General features: G+C 41.7%; 1 protein-coding gene and 1 pseudogene across 1 annotated transcript in view; one reads left to right on the top strand and one right to left on the bottom strand.

Annotated features, from left to right (window-relative positions):
• The window catches only part of LOC124544641 (cardioacceleratory peptide receptor-like), a 456935-nt gene that overhangs the window by 362899 nt on the left and 79613 nt on the right, over nt 1-14423 (bottom strand). The window lies entirely within an intron of this gene.
• LOC124546409 lies at nt 10334-10451 on the top strand (annotated as a pseudogene).

The raw sequence follows: 14423 nt of genomic DNA, 5'->3' as shown, positions 1-14423 counted from the left end.
CCTATCTAATGTGACCACTTGCTGTCAACAAATCTATTAAATAATAATTTTATGATCCACATTCTAAAAAAAGAAAAAAAGATCACTTGGAAAGGAAAGAACAATAAGAAGGAGAAGGGACTAGCAACAGGAACTTCATAGCTAATTTTATTTTCAAGGACTTGGCAATTTTTTGGTAGAATACGTTGTTGTGGTGCACCACATTAGTGTTATGATGTGACATAGAATCATTGCATTTCACATGGGAGTTAGTACAGATCTTGTTCCTTGTGCTGGCATTTTGCTTACTTTTGATGATCACAGATGCACACATGCTACTGTAAGTTACACATATATTTTCCTTATCTGCATTGCTGTCTTTACTGTAATATTTTTTTCTGTTTGTGCTTTCTCATGTTTAGGTATAAGTTATTGCATTTGCTGCTGCTATTTGTCAGGCAATGTCCTACTGAATTTTACTTTCTATTACTCTGACGAGCCAGTTTTATCACTGATTTATTTATATTGTTTGCTGCATATTGCCTTGTATTAGTTGTAATGTTGCATTTGCTTTGCTAATTTAGATATCGTGCTGCTTGCTTTGCCAGTCTGCATTTAATGTGGTTGTGTTAATTTTTTGTGCTGCTGCATTGCCTCGTTCTCTAGTTTCTGTTCTCTAGTTCTCTGAGCTCAGCACATTTAAGTCAGCTTAGGAGGGGTATGCCATAGAAGAAAATGAGTTGTGATGAGTTGGGAAGAAATGCTTTGAGAAGCTATAAGGAAAAGGTTCGGCCAAAAGGTATTGTATAATGAAAACCAATTATTTTTAAAGAGGAAATGAGCAGATATAAGTAGGTTCAAATGGCTCTGAGCACTATGGGACTTAATAACATTTGTGGTCATCAGTCCCCTAGAACTTAGAACTACTTAAACGTAACTAACCTAAGGACATCACACACTTCCATGCCCGAGGCAGGATTCGCACTCAACCGTAGCAGTCGCGCGGTTCAGGACTGAGCGCCTAGAACCGCTAGACCACCGCGGCCGGCAGATACAAGTAGGGTATACTGACAACAGGTTTAGGTAGGATTTTCTTGGAAACGAATGGTGAGATAAGAAAAATATGGAAGTATAAGCACTGGTTAGCCGGCCGTGGTGGTCTCGCGGTTCTAGGTGCGCAGTCCGGAACCGCGCGACTGCTACGGTCGTAGGTTCGAATCCTGCCTCGGGCATGGATGTGTATGATGTCCTTAGGTTAGTTAGGTTTAAGTAGTTCTAAGTTCTAGGTTACTGATGACCACAGCTGTTAAGTCCCATAGTGCTCAGAGCCATTTGAACCATAAGCACTGGTTGAAAGTATAAATAAAGACAGACAGGATTTTTTTGTGGTGACAAATATTGAAGTAAGAGAAGTCTGCGAGAATTAATGAAGTTTAGGTTGGAAATGAAGTAGTTTCGGTTGAAACAGAGGTATAAAATGCACACCACACGTACTGTAGTACCAAATGTTACACTTACACTTTGACACGTTTGCACTTGAAAACAGATCCTATCCTTTCCTTTTGTGTTATTCCACTATGTTTATGTGTACCCTTGTGTCTCTGCGTTCTTCTCATCTCTTTATGTTTACCAGATGAAATAAATTTTGTAGAATTTCTTTCTTTCTAATACTAGGCAGCATTCCCTATGATGAGGAATACTGTTATCCTCATATCTAATTTCTGTTTTTGTACCATGTTTGGAAGATGTTTAGACAATCTTTATTCTGTTATGCTTCTACTGCTATTCTCATTTTTCCGTTTATTTACGTACATAATAATTCCTGTAATACTCGTAAGTATGCTTATTTGTATCCTTTTTGTAAAGCTGGTGTTGCTACAAATGTTATTTGTATTATCATGTTCTTTACTATAATGATGTTTTTTTTACATTTGTAATTGTACTCATATGCTGTAACATTGTAATTATAAAGACACCAATTCTGCAAGTTAGGCAGATAGTAGGGATTCATTTAACTGCACACATTTGTTTGTTGGTCATACTATATGTATTAAATCTCAGAGATTGTATGACTGTGTTAGTGTTTGTACATGTGTTGATAATTCAGTAAGGGACTGGTTAACAGCATTGCAGGTTCTAAGGATATGGCAAAATATTTAGTGAGTGCATCAGTGATGCTTTTTGGGCTTGTAATGTGCATCAATAGTGACTACATAATAGTGGCTCATGGACTTGCTATATTTTCAAGACTCTTCGATTGTGGTTGTGCACCCACACAGTCAAAACGGATGCCCGCTGGCCATAGTTACAAGGACTACAGTGGGTCTGCACCTTTGGTGGTCCATTTATATCATAATCTCTACAAGGACGACAGTGGGTCTGCACCTCTGGTGACCCACTAATATCATAATCTCTACAAGGACTACAATGGGTTTGCACCTTTGGTGGCCCATTACTATCATAATATCTACAAGGACTACAGTAGGTCTGCAGATTTGGTGGTCCAAGACTACATTCTTCAAGACTTCGACTGATTCTGCTGTGGGTCTGCTCTGTCGTGGGCCATTACCAGTCATACAGCATCAACTGATATCTTCATGTCAAGAGCCAGCCCTGTGTTTCTGTGGGGAGGACAACACTACTTCTTTAAGACTGCATGGTTGTCCACTACTTACTTGGGCATTTTCATATACTGCTCAAGCTCTGTGCATAAAACTGGCGTATTCTCTTCTGTTGAATCAGAACTGTCTTTAGGGACTGTGAGGAGAATTTTACTTTATTGACCAACAGAACATTACTTAACCTTTGTGTGCATCTGATCTATTTGATATTGCTAATATAAAAAAATGTTAAGAACTTAGTCTTGGCCACTGCCCAAAACACTTTCTAAAATTTTTGAGGGTAGCAGGGGGGGGGGGCTATGTAAGTATCCTGTTTATATGTTTGTAGGTTGACAGCAGTATAGACAGTATTAATATCGCCGACAGCATTCTGCGCCCTCGGCAAAAGACTCTGGACAGACTAGCAGTTAGCTGTTAAGAGTGGATGGTTTGGACATGGGTCCTTTGTGGAAATTCAGTGTTGGTAGGACATGCATTGTAAAATGAGGATGGATGTAGTTGGTAATGGTTGGGTAGTGGAATTATTGACAACTATATAATTTTTGGAACTGGATGTCACATGAATAAGGTAAAATCTGCTGAATACATTGTTTACTCTTCAACAAAATCTTTCTTTTGCTAACCATATGCCTCCTAGTAGATGGAGCCTATAGTAGTTAGAATCCTTTTATTTAGCTGGCTGTAGTTGCTGCTGCTGTAATTGCTGTAGTTCGTGTTATGAAGAATTTCTGTGAGGTAAGTGACTTATGGAGAGTATGGGTTATTGTTAGGTTTTCTTCCAATTCAGGGCAATTCTCTTGTGCTAGTTATTTGAAGCCATGTTGTCACTGTATATCAGTCAAATTGCGTTAGCCTTGTATATTGTGGGTAATAAATGAATAGTTTAAGTTTGAATTGTCTTTATCAGGGAAAATTCCGTAGGTCAGTGTTGAAATGATAAAAATAAGTAAACACAAAGAAGGTTCAGTGTGAATCAGATGAAGTGGCCCAAAAAAAGTTTGTCAATAAAAAGAGGAAATATTTTAAATACGATAGTTTGCACTTTGGTATTTGGCAGTGGTTCACAAACTGCAGTACGCAAAGGTCTTGCTGGAGAATGCCAATTATTCTCACAAATTAATAATTTAAAAACTTCATCATCATTAGTGTTCTGCCAAAAGGCAAGTTTTCACATGGTAGTTCTCCAGGCTGTCAAGCTTCTGCCATCCTCTTTAGGTTTGAATAATTTCCTCTTCCCTTTATGTCGTCTATCATCTTGTATGTCCTTCTTCCTCTCAGTCTTCTCCCACAAACCAGTGCTTCCAAAGCATCAGCTAGTAAGTACTCCCTTCTCAATGAATGTCCCTTCTCAATGAATGTCCCAGTTCTTTTTCTTTTCTCTTATAACCTTCGGCAGACATCTTCTCTCACCAACCGTGTCCAATACTCTTTCATTACTCACTCCTTCCATCCAGCTTATTCTCTCCATTCACATCCACATCTCAAATGCTTCTAACCTTTTTCATCCTCTCGTCTCAGTGTCCATGTTTCTGCCCCATATAGTGCCACACTCCAGGCGAAACGTTTGCCAAGCCTTTTCCTTAGACCTTTATTTAATTTGGCACATAACAGTCTCCTCTTTCTGTTGAATGCCTCCACCGCTATGGCAGTTCGAGTTTTCACCTCCTAGTGACATCTCAAGTCTTCAGTTAGTGTCCTTCCAAGATATTTAAATGCACCTATCTGGCTGATGGTAGATTGTCCTATTTTAATATTGGATCGTCTGCATCTTGTACTGATAACCATACTCTTTGTTTTTGCTGTGTTTATTTGCATCCCATATTCCATACAAGCTTCGTTCAGATCTTTATTCACTGTCTGCTCACTTTCTGCCACTAATAACATGTCATCAGCAAATCTTATACCTTCTGTTCTCTTTTCACGAATACACATTCCTCTCTTCTCATCAAAGCCTTTCGCAATAATCTCTTCAAGGTGTGCATTACACAACAGTGGGGAAAGGCAACAACCTTGTCTACCACCTCTTCCAATGCTGCTTCCTTCTGACATTTCATTTCCAATCCTTATCTTTATTTTCTGGTGTAAGTATAGATTCTGTATCAGTTGTCTCTCTTTCCAATCTACTCCTTTCCTCATCAAAATATCCATCAGCTTGTTCCACTGAACTCTGTCAAAAGCCTTTCCTAAATCTATAAAAAAACAGCAAAGATTTCTCTACTTTTTTCCATATACCTTTCCCCTACAGTTCTTAACAGGCCAATAGCATCTCTGGTTCCTTTTCCTATCCTAAATCCGAAATGCTCCTCTGCAATCCCTCTATCCAGCTTGCCATATAGCCTTCTCTTCAACACTCTCGGCAACACTTTAGGTGCATAAGAAATTAGACATGGTTCTATGCTCTTCACATTTGTTAGCGTTTCTCTTTTTCTTTATTGGTATCATAAATGTTGCAAGGAAGTCCTCAGGCCATTTCACTTTCTCATATATCTCATTATGGAGGTAGACTATTTCTTTTGTTGTCTTGTTTCCCAGACTCTTCAACAGTTCTGTTGGCAAATCATCAATTCCACATGCGTTCCCATTCCTCATAACCTTCAGCAACTTTTCTACTTCTGCTTCCAAGATAGTGAATCCCTTACCATCGTCCAGAACATATTGCTCCTCTTCAACTTTAATTTCACTTTGTATTTCATCCCCCTTATACAGACATTCAGTATATTCTTGCCATCTGTTCAAAACATCATGTGGTTTGTCTGCTTGAGAACAATCTGCTCTTTCTATTCCCATGTTATTCCTCTTCTCACCAGCTGGTCTATTCATCATTTCATACTTTCCATCATTCTACATTTTCTCTATTTCGTCGCATTTCTGTTTCATCCATTTTTTCCCTTGCTTCTTTAGTTTCTCTTCTTAATTCATTATTCAGTTTCCTGTACCTCTTTTTGCCTTCTTCATCATCTACATTTTGCCACTTTCTCCGCTCTTCCATCTTTTTCAACATGTTTTCTGTCATCCAGTCTTTCTTGGTACTTTGAGATACTTATGTTTGTAGTACTTCTTTGGTAAAGTCCATTTGTCATTAACGCTTTCATCAACACTACCTCTTTCCCATTTTTCCATATATCTGTTTTCCAAATCTGCTGTCTTTCCTACCTCTTTGAGCCTTTCTATGTTTAGTCTTTTTTCAACTTCACTTGTATTTCTCCCACTTCTGGGTTGTGGTCTGAATTTATATCCGCTCCTAGACAAGCTTTGGAATTCTTCAAATAGTTCCCAAACCTTTTTGTATCAGGAAGTAGTCAAACTGATATCTTTCCCTATTAAAATTTGATATCCATGTGTAACGTCTCCTTTAGTGGTATTCAAATAATGTGTTACCCACTGCTAATGAATTTTCTTTACAGAAACTACACTCATGCTCATAGATTAATTGTAATGCTATTGGTGGGCGGTTTGCGAGTTTAAATCACCTCGGGGTATGACCATGCGGTACATTTGATCTGCGGTTGTCGCATTGTGGCGCTGGCAGCAGTCCACATACACAGAGGTGTGTTGGTTCATGTCAAACTACGGTGCAGAGAGTAAGTGTGCAGACGTTTTCAGATTTGCTAATGGCGACTGTGTGTTGAAAATGGCTCAAAGAACACATATTGATGACGTTATGAGGGGTAGAGTACTAGGGCGACTGGAGGCTGGTCAAACAAAGCAGGTCGTAGCATGGGCCATCAGTGTGCCACAAAGTGTGATCTCACGATTATGGCAACGATCCCAGCAGACAGGAAACGTGTCCAGGCGCTACAGAATGGGACGTCCACAGTGTACAGCACCACAAGAAGACCGATATTTCACCGTCAGTGCCCGCAAACGGCCACGGAGTACTGCAGGTAGCCTTGCTCGGGACCTTACCGCAGCTACTTAAACAGTTGTCTCCAGACACACAGTCGACATACCACTGAACAGACATGGTTTATTCGCCCGGAGACCAACAAGGTGCATTCCACTGACCCCTGGTCACAGGAAAGCCCGTAAAGCCTAATGTCAAGAACACAGTACATGGTCATTGGAACAGAGGTCCTAGGTTATGTTCAAGGACGAATCCAGGTAGAGTCTGAACAGTGATTCTCGCCGGGTTTTCATCTGGCGTTAACCAGGAACCAGATACCAACCGAAACTTCCTGGCAGATTAAAACCGTGTGCCGGACCGAGACTCGAACTCGGGACCTTTGCCTTTGCGGGCAAGTGCTCTACCAACTGAGCTACCCAAGGATGGCTCACGCCCCGTCCTCACAGCTTTACTTCTGCCAGTATCTCGTCTCCTACCTTCCAAACGTTACAGAAGCTCTCCAGATACCAACCGCTTAATGTCCTTGAAAGGGACCTTTATGGACGTCGTGTTCTGATGGTGTGGGGTAGGATTGTGATTGGTGCATATACTCCTGCATGTCTTTGATAGAGGAACTGTAACAGGTCAGGTGTATCGGGACGTCATTTTGCACCACTATGTCCACCGTCCCAGTGGTGCAGTGGGTCCCACCTTCCTCCTGATGGATGATAACGCACTGCCCCACCGAGCTGCCATCGTGGAGGAGTACCTTGAAACAGAAGACATCAGACGAATGGCGTGGCCTGCATGTTCTTTAGACCTAAACCCCATCTAGCGCGTCTGGGATGCTCTCGGTCGACGTATCGCTGCACGTCTTCAAACAGCTACGACACTTCAGGAGCTCCGACAGGTACTGGTGTAAGAATGGGAGGCTATACCCCAGCAGCTGCTCGACCACCTGATCCAGAGTATGCCAACCCGTTGTGGGGCCTGTTTACGTGTGCATGGTGATCATATCCCATATTGATGTCGGGGTACATGCGCAGGAAACAGTGGCGTTATGTAGCACATGTGTTTTGGGACGGTTTTCTCAACTTATCACCAATGCCATGGACTTATAGATCTGTGTCGTGTGTGTTCCCTATGTGCCTATGCTATTAGCGCCAGTTTTGTGTAGAGCCACATTGTGCAGCACACATTCTGCAATTATCCTTAATTTATGATCATGAGTGTGATTAGTCGTTGAACTCTCTCATTTCTTATTCCTAATTCAAATTTTCGTACTGTATCTTCATCTCTTCCTTTATCCACCACTGCATTCCAGTCCCCCATGATGATAAATCAGTCATTTCTATTTTCTTTCTCAATAAGTTCTTGTATTTTCTCATAATGTTCTTCCACTTACAAATCTCTATGCTGTCTGGTTGGCATATATACCTGTATTAACACCAAATCTTTTGATTTACCCTTCAGTCGTATTATCAGTCTTCCATCAATATATTGTACCTTCATTACCTTATTTTTCAGGTTTTTCCCCACTAATGTTCCTAATCCGTTTTCACCACTCCTGATTTCCCCTGAGTAAAAGTACATATAATCTCTACTTTCTATCTCCCAATTCTCTCTCCATCGCATTTCACACAAACCACAGGCATCTAATCTGTTCGTTTTCAGCTCCTGTTTTGTATTCTCTAGCTTTCCTGCTTGCAGCAGTGTCCTCACATTCCATGTTCCAGTCCTTATATTTTTCTTCCTTCATTATCCATTTCTTCCTTTCAAATATGTCTACTCTCAATGTGTTACCTTCCCGCAGATCCAAATGAGAGGAAGTTTTAACTCTGGAATCTTTCACATGGAGAGACATACTACATGGAGAGAAATACTTCAGCATCATTTTTTTCTGGTATGTATTTCGGATACTAGCAAGACCTGAAGTCATAAAAATGTGTGTCACATTATGTTAATTTGCACTTCGCGTCTTAAAACTGTTTAGTGTTATTCAGCCTGAAGACTAGTTTGATGCAGGTCATCTCTGTAGTCTGAGACTCTTCATCTGAACATAACTATTGCAACCTACAATCATTTTAACCTACGTAAAGTTGTTTATCCCTGATCTCCTATTACTTTCACCCCACCCCTTTCCCTCAAATTTACTTTTATTTTTTACCAGATACCTATTCCTTGATGCCTTCGGATGTGACCTATCGATCTGCAAGAGGTCGCTTGCTTAATCGTATGTATTTGTCCAAGTGATGCTAAATGTGGTTATCATTACTGAAAGAAAAGTGGTGTCTTTTCAACAATCCTGTAATCGTGAGCAGCATCCTTAATTTTTGTATATGAAATTAATGAATTTACTAATGGCACTTTCGTGGCCTATGTCTGTGGTCACCACCAGAACCAAGTTAATACTCAAATTAATCAATTTAATAGGTTTTGGCCTATTGCTGGCGTACCCATGTTTTACAATAAAATATAATATAAACGGTAAATAGCTGGAGTATGAATGTGAACAATGGCGTATTTACATTTATAAAAATAGGGACAAATTTTATTCATCATTTTATAACTACAATCGAGCTGATAAATCTTACAAAAAAAAAGTCAAACATAAATCAGGAAAGGGGTGGTGCTTGATTGGAAAAGAATTCGTGGAAACTATACAAACTCGCCCCTAAACGGATCCATTTTACAACGCAGTATGAGGCCGAATTCTTTTCAAGTGGAATCAACTATGACCAGGTACACCACAAACTATGGTTTACTGAGAACAGGAAGCTGTAAATATCATTTAACAACTATAACCTGGTGCGGAAATACTTAATCGTTTCACCTTGGTTCTGGCGGCAGAAAAAACTGCACGTTGTGGGCGAGGAGCGGAGCACAGCAGCAGTTGTAATGTTCTGACGTGTCCACGACAAACTCGTAAACTACGCGGCCTGGCGCTCTGATCATTAGAACTTGGGAAACTTCGTTATCAGAGCCCTGAAACCGCGGCAGATTTCAGTGTGAGGTGCGCCCGTTCACTGGTCTGGCCAACCAATTTGAGTCGCAGGCACGATGGAGCGTGCTGGAATTGTCAAACGTCAGACGGCTGACTCAGGATGAATAACCTCACCCTCATGACACATATGTCAGAGATGGTACGTAGTTCCACTGTAGGTACAGCTGGAAACTGCCACTTAGTCTTAACCCCCACCACAAGTTGCAGACCAGAAATGATGAGGATGATGTCTGATTTGTGGGGCGCTCTACTGTCCGGTCATCAGCGCGCGTTCACATTCCCAATCCGTACACACGTTCATGAATGATGGTCGAATGATGAGGACAATCAGGCAGAGAAAATCCCCAACCCTGCCGGAAATCGAAACCAGGACCCCGTGATCCAGAGGCAGGAACGCTAGCCACTAGACCACCAGCTGTGGACGCAGACCAGAAGTCTCACCCACTAGGGAAAGACCTGAAATTCTCCACCTGGAGAGAAGAAGAAGAAGAAGAAGAAGAAGAAGCCAAAGAATCGCAATGACTTTCCACCAAGCCTCAGTATGGGAGCTGAATTAGCAGAAAAGATTTTGTCAGGTAAGTGATTCATGAAAGGTATAGGTTATTGTTAGTCAGGGCCATTCTTTTGTAAGTATTATTAAGTCAGATTGCGTTGCGCTAAAAATATTGTGCGTCAGTTTAGTGTTGATCAGAATAAGGAAAGAGCGAAATGTCTGAGTACGTTCAGTTCTGCTCAGCTGTTTGAAAATCAAATAACGTAAGGAGTTTATCAGCACAGTAATTCATTAATTTTTCTAAGGGGACGTTTCAATTTCTCTTTTCTGAACTTCAGCTAATTTTGCAAATTTCTCTTTTTTTCCTGTACTGCATGTTGTTTGTAATTACCAGACGGCATGGGAGTAGGCTCGCCAACGGCCTTGCCGCAGTGGTAACACCGGTTCCCGTCAGATCACCGAAGTTAAGCGCTGTCGGGCTGGGCTTGTACTTGGATGGGTGACCAGCCAGTCTGCCGAGCGCTGTTGGCAAGTGGGGTGCACTCAGCCATTGTGAGGCAAACTGAGGATCAACTTGATTGAGAAGTAGCGACTCCGGTGTTGGAAACTGACATACGGACGGGAGAGCGGTTTGCTGACCACATGCCCATCCATATCCGCATCCAGTGATGCCTATAGGTTGAGGATGAGACGGCGGCCGGTCGGGAGCTTTGGGCCTTCATGGCCTATTCGGGAGGAGATTTAGTTTTATGGGAGTAGGCTACAAGCCCTCCTCGCTACCTCCACAACTACTGCCTGTCTTTAAGCTTTGTCGACTTTATAAATGTGCGTTCGCCTTTTTATCGCTTCCTAAACTGACGTTTCAGTAATATTCACACTCTTTCGTCTGGCGGTTTTGCGCTTGTCTCAAATATGATGTATACCAGATGGAATGGGACAGTTTTGTCATTAATAGTTCTTCTAAGGATGTTAATACTCTTGTGCGAAAGTCGTCTACGTCAGGTGTCTTCTTTTGAATTAAGCCTCTCGCACAGTTGCATTCTCCATCTAGTCTTCGTCCACTTCCTCTTCTGTTTCCATTAAATTTTCTTCCAGGTTCTTTCATTTATACTTAATATATATTCATCTATCTTATCTAGATTATCGACTATCAGATTCATGTGAAAGATGAAGAGCTTGACCTGTAGAGTCTTGTACCATAGGAAGCAAGGGAGAGGTGTTGTTATGGGTGGCTGGTATCTCCTTTGTACAACAAAAATGCACATATGGATTAATATGGTCCTTTATTTACATGAACTCTTTAATACAGTCCTCCGTAATAGTCCTCTTGCAGACAATATCGGTAATATTGCTATCACACATTTTAGTCTCGCTATAGTCACTAATCTGGACGCTATGTACTGTCACAGCCTGCAATAAACTACACCCGCACTGCAACTAATTGACAGACGCCAAACTGCACTGTGAGTGAGTCAGTGAGTCGAGTGAGTCCCTCCAGTCATCGGCGGCGGCCTAAATAAATGCTGTCGAGAGGGCGTTGGCGGCATGTTGCTTGTCAGTGTGTCTCAGGCCTCTCTCGCTTAATTCAGCTCCTGCTATCAATGTGCGCACTAGATCTTGGCTGACCAGTGTGCTGGCGACAGCTTAAGCCAGCACATAACCTGCGAATTTGTTCATTGTCACTGCAGTCATGAACTATGACCCAAAGCAAAATGAAATTCTTGACAAATCTTAGTGTTGATTTCCTTGTACAGAAGACCATCAGCAGAAGTGTTGGTTGGCTTAGTGGCATAATGGGTAACGTGTCTGGCTATTGATCAGAAGATTTATAGTTTGAATTCTGCCAGCTTTATAAATTTTTAAAAGTTGCAAGCTCGTAAAATTTAAAAGTGTTACACGAAACACGATAATACGAGTAGCATTAGCCAGAACTCATGGTGGCAGTTGTTTCGATAGCTTTTGATTAACTTAAGTCCGAGGAATGGACAGCACAACATAAATGCATTTAATTTATGTGCACACAAACACCCACGCTACAACGAGGAGCGTGGAGTGGTGAGGTCCTGCATGTTGAAAGATACAAGGCATGTACAACATGCAGGTAACTCAAATGTAAAGGATGGGATGTTTGTGAGTGGAAACTAACGTCAGTGTCTGAAGCAGACTTGCTTCATTTTCATGTAAGACGACGATACTTTATAAAGAATGCGGATCCCAGTCGGACGGCGTGAAGATAAAAAAGGAATGTTTTTAATAAAGTAAAAGGTGTGTGGCCACATTGACTAGAAATCTTCCTGAAGATGAATTGTGTGAAAAGTGACTGTAAATGGTAGAGCTTGTAGTTGCAGGGAAAACTCAACATCACTATGTTTTTCACTGATGGTGTGAAGCTTAGAAATTGTGATTTGGTCTTCTTAATGAGGACTATTAAGCCGTCTACAAATAGATAAAATTTTTGCTCGGACCCGAATGAACCAGCGGCCAATAGATAACTGCTTACGAACCGTCAGTCCACTGTTTTATCAACGGAGCTCTCAGAAACGTGCAGATAACATCGACTACAGTGACAGTCAGTTCTCTCACGTTTCGCTGCCAGTTTAATTTCGTTGTGTTTTACGCATTTTCTCCTTCTTACGAACCCTCAAAAACAATATTTCAGGAGTTTTTATAGATGTATTTGTGCAATGTGATACTACACATCACATGCAATCTATTTTCCGAAATGCAAATTCCGAAACAAGATATCAGTGTGAATGAGCTTTACGGCTGTGAGGGCAGCGAGCTAGGCAGCGACGTCACAGGCTTCACATGACTCAAATGAAGCGTTTTAGCAGGCTTTCAAATTATTTGAAACTCATTCCCTTTTCTATAAAAAAATAATGAAATTCAAGAGGAAGGAATTCATGTTATGGGGATAAAATGACATAATTCACCATTTAAGACGATTTCCACAAAACTTTCAAATATCCTATCAAAGTTCCTTGCGTCGACTGCCGTCAAAGCCACAACACAAATAGCTGCGTTTGAAGCATGTGCTGTTGATGAGTGGGGTCGAATTGTGGTCAGTGATGAATCGCGGTCCAGCACTACGCTGGAACGCAATCATCGGCGAGTATGACAGCAACCTGGGGAGAGGGTCCATTCTTAGAATATTTTTGAAAGGCTGAGCGGAGTTACTCCTGGCGTCAAAATGTGGCGAGCTATTGTGTGTGACTTCAGGTCATGGCTGGTAGTGATTGGTGATTGAGGGGACTCTGAAGGCACAACGGTATGTCACAAACATGTGTTATGTCGCATGCGATGCCATTTAAGAATAGGACAACGCTCGGCTACAGATAGCACTTTTCTCTAGCAACGGTCTGCGTCTTGTTGAGGTACTGACTCCGACAGCTGGACCCACCAGATCTCTTCCTGATAGAAAGTGTGTTGGACGAGCTCTGACAATTCCATTCCAATGCCAATATTCAGGATATCAAGGACCAGTTACAATAATTGTGCAGTCCGGAACCGCGTGCTGCTACGGTCGCAGATTCGAACCCTACCTCGGGCATCGATGTGTGTGATGTCCTTCAGTTAGTTAGGTTTAAGGAGTTCTAAGTATAAGGAACTGATGACCTCAGATGTTAAGTCCGATAGTGCTTAGAACCTTTCTTTCATTTTTTTTTTTTTTGGAATCAACTGCAGAAATATTGAGTCATACTGCTTCTAAAACGAAAGTATTGGCGGTGCTGGATTTTGTGTATAAACTGACCTCTCGATTACATTACATAATTGTTTGATGAGATTTGAGGAGGGGAATCTGTGTGGCCAAATCACTTGCTCGAACTGTCCAGAATGTTCTTCAAAAGGATCGCGAACAGTTATGGCCCGGTGACATGGCGCTTTGTCATTCATAAAAATTCCATCGTTATCTGGGAACATGAAGTCCATTAATGGCTGCAAATAGCCTCCAGGTTTCCGAACATAACCATTTCAATAATCGGTTCAGATGGACCAGAGGACCCGGTCAATGCCACGTAAATAGAGCGCACACCATTATGGAGTCACCATTAGCTTGCGCAATGCCTTGTTGACAACTTGGCTCTACTGCTTCGTAGGGCCTGCGCCACACTCAAACCCTACTATCAGCTCTAACCAACTGAAATCGAGGCTCATCCAACCGATGTAGTCACGAAGCCAGGAGAGACGCTTCAGGCGATGTCGTGCTATTAGCAAAATTTATCGCGTCGCTCGTCTGTTGGCATAGCGAATTGGCACCATATTTCGCCCCAATGTCCTAACGGAGACGTTCGTCGTACGTTCCTAATTGATTTCTGCGGATGTTGCACGCAGTGTTCCTTGTCTGTTAGCACTGACAACTCTACGCAAACGTCTCAAGTGAGGTCCGCTGGCAAATGCGTTGTTCCTGGTGAGAGGTAATGCCTGAAAATTGGATTCTCGGCTCATCTTTACCACTGTGGATCTTGGAATATTGAATTCCCTAACAAGTTCTGAAATGGAATG

Source organism: Schistocerca americana, chromosome 8 (assembly GCF_021461395.2).
Source record: "Schistocerca americana isolate TAMUIC-IGC-003095 chromosome 8, iqSchAmer2.1, whole genome shotgun sequence".
NCBI lineage: Eukaryota > Metazoa > Arthropoda > Insecta > Orthoptera > Acrididae > Schistocerca > Schistocerca americana.
The sequence above is the reverse complement of the archived record's forward strand: the minus strand, read 5'-3'. Positions and strand labels throughout refer to the sequence as shown.